Here is a 6,321-nt window from a genome sequence, read left to right as displayed (position 1 = left end):
TTGATACAGACAGGAAACTGTTGAGTGTGAAAAACCCAGCAGCGTTGCAGTTCTTGAGACAAACCGGTGTGCCTGGCACCTACTACCATACACCGTTCAAAGACACTTAAGTATTTTGTCTTGCCCATTCGCACTCTGAATGGCACACATACACAATCCATGTCTCAAGGCTTGAAAATCCTTCTTTAACCTGTCTCCTCCCCTTCATCTACACTGATTGAAGTGGATTTAACAAGTGACATCAATAAGGGATCGTAGCTTTCACCTGGATTCACCTGGTCAGTCTGTCATGGAAAGAGCAGGTGTTCTTAATGTTTTGTAAACTCAGTGTATGTCTATCACCTGTGTCTTCCAGTGCTTCTGGTGAAGGAGGAGGGTCTGGGGAACCCTGGGGGACCATGGTCACGGAGGACAACCAGACTACACCTCCTCCTGAACCCACAAAGGAACCAGCTGAGCAGCACAGGACCACACAGAGTCTCACTGAGGTGAGCCCACTGTAAACTACTGTCTGAATGGTATTAGGTCAGGATCTGTATCCACAAAGTGTCTCAGAGTAGGAGTGCTGTTCTTGGATCAGTTTTGGCTTTTAGATCAAAATGAATAAAGATTATATGTAAAGATCAACTCAAATTCTATTGGTCACATACACATACGAAATGCTTGTGCTTCTAGTTCTGACCGTGCAGTAATATCTAACAAGTAATCGAACAATTTCACAACTACCTTATACACACAAGTGTAAAGGAATGAATAAGAATATGTACATATAAATATATGGATGAGCGATGGCCGAACGGCATAGGCAGGATGCAGTAGATGGTATAGAGTACAGTATATACATGTGAGATGAGTAATGTAGAGTATGTAAACATTGTTTAAAGTGACTAGTGATATATTTATAACATCCCATTTTTAATTATTAAAGTGGCTAGAGATTTGAGTCAGTATATTGGCAGCAGCCACTCAATGTTAGTGATGGTTGTTTAACAGTCTGATGACCTTGAGATAGAAGCTGTTTTTCAGTCTCTCGGTCCCAGCTTTGATGCACCTGTACTGACCTCGCCTTCTGGATGATAGCGGGGTGAACAGGCAGTGGCTCGGGTGGTTGTTATCCTTGATGATCTTTTTGGCCTTCCTGTGACATCAGGTGCTGTATGTGTCCTGGAGGGCAGGTAGTACCCCCCGGTTGTGCAGACCGCACTACCCTCTGGAGAGCCTTACGGTTGTGGGCGGAGCAGTTGCCGTACCAGGCGGTGATACAGCCTGACAGGATGCTCTTGATTGTGCATCTGTAAAAGTTTGTGAGTGTTTTTGGTGACAAGCCAAATTTCTTCAGCATCCTGAGGTTGAAGAGGCGCTGTTGCGCCTTCTTCACCACGCTGTCTGTGTGGGTGGACCATTTCAGTTTGTCCGTGATGTGTACGCCGAGGAACCTAAAACTTTCCACCTTCTCCACTACTGTCCCGTCGATGTGGATGGGGGGTGCTCCCTCTGCTGTTTCCTGAAGTCCACGATCATCTCCTTTGTTTTGTTGACGTTGAGTGTGAGGTTATTTTCCTGACACCACACTCCGAGGGCCCTCACCTCCTCCCCGTAGGCCGTCTCGTCGTTGTTGGTAATCAAGCCTACCACTGTAGTGTCGTCTGCAAACTTGATGATTGAGTTGGAGGCGTGCATGGCCACGCAGTCATGGGTGAACATGGAGTACAGGAGAGGGCTGAGAACGCACCCTTGTGGGGCCCCAGTGTTGAGGATCAGCGGGGTAGAGATGTTGTTTCCTACCCTCACCACCTGGGGGCGGCCCGTCAGTAAGTCCAGGACCCAGTTGCAGAGGGCGGTGTCGAGACCCAGGGTCTCGAGCTTAATGACGAGTTTGGAGGGTCCTATGGTGTTAAATGCTGAGCTGTAATCGATGAACAGCATTCTACTCTTAGACACTTTGTGAATAAGGGCACGGGTCTTGACTAATTTTGTGTTAAGTGTGGGACCATGCCTTAGAAATATCAAACCATCAAAGGCAGAGTTTGGGATTCTGGCAATGGATCCCTTTATCCACTTCCCCAGAGTCAGATGAACTCGTGGATACCATTTTTACATCTCACTATCCAGCATGCAGGAAGTTGGAGGTAAATTCACAAGCCAATGCTAACTATACTGAACAGAAATATAAACGCAACAATTTCAAGGTTTTATTGAGTTACAGTTCATATAATGAAATAAGTAAATTGAAGTAACTTCATTAGGCCCTAATCTATGGATTTCACATGAATGGGCAGGGGTGCAGCCATGGGTGGGCGTTTAGGAGGGCATAGGAGGGCATAGACAGGTTTTCAGATATTTTTGCATATGTATACCTTATTTACATAAGTATTCAGACCTTTGTTATCATACTTGATATTGAGCTCAGGTGAATTCTGTTTCCATTGATCATCCTTGAGATTTTTCTACAACTTGATTGGAGTCCACCTGTGGTAAATTAAATTCATTGGACATGATTTGGAAAGGCACACCTGTCTATATAAGGTCCCACAGTTGACAGTGCATGTCAGAGCAAAAACCAAGCCATGAGGTTGAAGGAATTGTCCTTAGAGCTCCAAGACAGGATTTTGCAGAGGCACAGATCTGGGGAAGGGTACCAAAAAATGTCTGCAGCATTGAAGGTCCTCATGAACACTGACCTCCATCATTCTTAAATGGAATAAGTTTGCAATCACCAAGACTCTTCCTGGAGCTGGCACCCGGCCAAACTGAGCAATCGGGGGAGAAGTGCCTTGGTCAGGGAGGTGACCAAGAACCCGATGGTCACTCTGACAGAGCTCCAGAGTTCCTCTGTGGAGATGGGACAAACTTCCAGAATTACAACCATCTCTGCAGCACTCCACCAATCAGGTCTTTATAGTAGAGTGGCCAGACGGAAGCCACTCCTCAGTAAAAGGCACATGACAGTCCGCTTGGAGTTTGCCAAACGGCCCCTAAAGGACTCTCAGACCATGAGAAACAAGATTCACTTGTCTGGTGAAACCAAGATTGAACTCTTTGGCCTGAACTTTTTCCACATTTTGTTACGTTACAGCCTTATTCTAAAATAACTGACATAAAATAACAGTTTATTTTTTTGGTGTGGAACGAACAGCTGACTTAAGACGGAATTAGGAATTTTCTAATCGGACTTCTCTGTGGCCGTGTATGAAAATTGTCTTTCTGGGCCGGGTGTCAGTTAAACTACTGTACCAAAGCAATTCATATCTTGCAATAAAATACTTTATCTTCGAGAAAACAGGTTAAGTGTAAAAAAAAGTGTGTAATGTTCTGTTACTTAGAAAACAGTCCGGATCATACAGGCCTAGACAATATCCAAAACAACTAACAATACACTGAATTCATACATTTTCAGTAATTTACAACACCAGAACACATTTTTTTCAATCTGGTAGGTAAACTCTGTAAAGTATTCAATAATTTTGCTGTGTATTTCGGATGCCATTAGAATGTACCAGAGGCCGCCAAAATAGAGCTTGTTCTGCAAAAAGTTCTTAACCCGGGGGATCCTGGCTGGCTACTTTTTCTATTTAGCTGGCTACTTCCATGTGCTTGTAGAAAAAACTGAGCCCTACCATGGACGTACGGTGTCGGTCAGTGCTCAGTGAGTGAGGATGCTTGTCACAGTAAATGGAAAGAGGGTAGGTGGTAGGAGACGGGAGAGGAGACATTAACTGGAGAGAGAGGGAGAGAGAGAGGGAGTGTGAGGGGTTGTCCAGATTGTTTTTGTGGTCTTGCTTTAACCACCAGATGACAGAAAGATGAGCTGAACATAACAGTATGCCAGTGGAAGGAAGGACAATAGCAGGTGACCCAACTGTGGTTTGTGACTCCTAGGATTTCCCATTGTAGCCAATTCAATCGCAGTAATTCCGTTACAGATTTGGTAACAGAATTGTGAGTTTCAATCCCTTAATAATTCATAAACAAACTTGATATCAGTAAAAATAATAACTAATTGGTAGGTCTACCTTGACATGTTACCTCTGACCTGTTGTTATCCTTCCTCCTCATGAGCGTAAACTGTGTTAGAGTTTCTACTTCCTGAGTAACCAAATCAGATATGAGTGTCCACAACGGGGAGAAATCATAGCAGTGTGTCTTCAGATGTACGCAAGGAATATCTGGAAAACACTGTTTAGCTGACATAGTTACCATGTGAAATGTCTTGGGGTAAGAGGGTAATTAACCACATACCACTCAACAACCCCTTTGTTAACTTGTCATTTGAAACAGACTTGTGTAAATACCTGTTTTTAGAGAGACAGTACCTAGGCTAGAACAAGGTCAGTTGAATATTTAACCTACTGAGGTGATGTACACTGAACAAAAATATAAATGCAACATGTAAAATGTTGGTCCCATGTCTTATGCTGAAATAAAAGATCCTGCAAGTGTTCCATACGCACAAAAAAGCTTATTTCTCTAAAATGTTGTGCACAAATGTTTACATCCGTATTAGTGAGCATTTCTCCTTTGCCAAGATAATCCATCCACCTGACAGGTGTGGCATATCAAGAAGCTGATGAAACAGCATCATCATTACACAGGTGCACCTTGTGCTAAGGACAATAAAAAGCCACTCTAAAACGTGCAGTTTTGTCACACAACACAATGCCACAGAAGTCTCAAGTTTTGAGGGAGCATGCAATTAGCATACTGACTGCAGGAATGTCCACCAGAGCTGTTGCCAGATAATTTAATGTTCATTTGTCTACCATAAGCCACCTCCAATGTAATTTTAAGAGAATTTGGCAGTACATCCAACCGGCCTCACAACCGCAGACCAGGTGTAACCACGCCAGCCCAGGACCTCCACATCCAGCTTCTTCACCTGCGGGATTGTCTGAGACCAGTTATCCGGGCAGCTGATGAAACTGTGGGTTTGCACAACAAAAGAATTGCTGCACAAACTGTCAGAAACAGTCTCAGGGAAGCTCATTTGTGTGCTTGTCGTCCTCACCAGGGTCTTGACCTGACTGCAGTTTGGCATCGTAACCAACTTCAGTGGGCAAATGCTCACCTTCGATGAACACTGGCACGCGGGAGAACTGTACTCTTCACAGATGAATCCCGGTTTCAACTGTACCGAGCAGATGGCAGACAGCGTCGTGTGGGTGCCCCATGGTGGAGGTGGGGTTATGTTATGGGCAGGCATAAGCTACAGACAACAAACACAATTGCATTTTATCTATGGCAATTTGAACGCAATGAGATCCTGAGGCCCATTGTCGTGCTATTCATCCGCCACCATCACTGTATGTTTCAGTATAATGCAATGACCCCATGTCGCAAGGATCTGTACACATTTCCTGGAAGCTGAAAATGTCCCAGTTCTTCACCTGTAAAAGATCCAGGAAAATGTGGGGGAGGTCCTCAGGCCGAGAGAGAAGGGAAGAAGATGGAACTGGGACACACAAGGCTCAACAGCACTTTGAAAATAGGAAAACATCCGACTGGGAAGTGTGATCAATGCCATGTGATGGAGACAGTGGAACACATTCTATTTCAGTGCTTGGAAAGGGACAGTTTTTTATTAGAATCAAGGAATAATGGTATTGAACAGCCAAGTTTAATTGGATTGTTCAGAAAACCTTAAGGTGATATTGTATTTAATTATGTATTCCGATAGGGGGAATGGTTTCATTTTGTAGAGTTCAACTTTAGATTTTCTCCATCTCTGGTCCACAGTCCAGTAGGCGGCAGTAATGCATCACTAAAGCTGGTTGTCAAACGCGATTTACAAACCACTGAAGAAGAAATGTAAACAGAAGTGACCAAGAACAATTTCCACTTCAGAGTTTTTGTTGTTATTTAGACGTTTATTAACACTGTGGACATCTACATTTGACTCATTTAACTGCATAGCAACAACATACTTACCACAGGTAGTTTTTAATTCGCGTTGGGGACAGAACTTGGTTGATAGATCTGTTATTTAGGTGACTAACGTTAGCTAGCTGCTAACGTTAGCTAACAATGGCTAACTGTATGGTTTTTCACACTCAAATAGCCTCCATTATGGAGGTGTTAGCGAATGCAGCCGTGGCAGAGATCTGTAAACTCGTAGACGACGACTATGCAGTGTTTCGTTTGGAAATAACTCAAAGCCAGAAAGAAAACAGGGGTTTGCGGAGGAAACTACAGCTATTGGAACTGAAGGTGGCACGGGAGCGCGCAGAGAGGACAACGCGAGAGCGCGTCCTCGCCAGTCGTCCCAGTAGTGTCAAGATCCTCGACAGATACAGAGGAATGGCAAGAGGTACATTTTTCTGAAGG

Source organism: Salmo trutta, chromosome 4, assembly GCF_901001165.1.
Source record: "Salmo trutta chromosome 4, fSalTru1.1, whole genome shotgun sequence".
Classification (NCBI taxonomy): Eukaryota; Metazoa; Chordata; class Actinopteri; order Salmoniformes; family Salmonidae; genus Salmo; species Salmo trutta.
Note: the sequence above shows the minus strand (reverse complement) of the source record.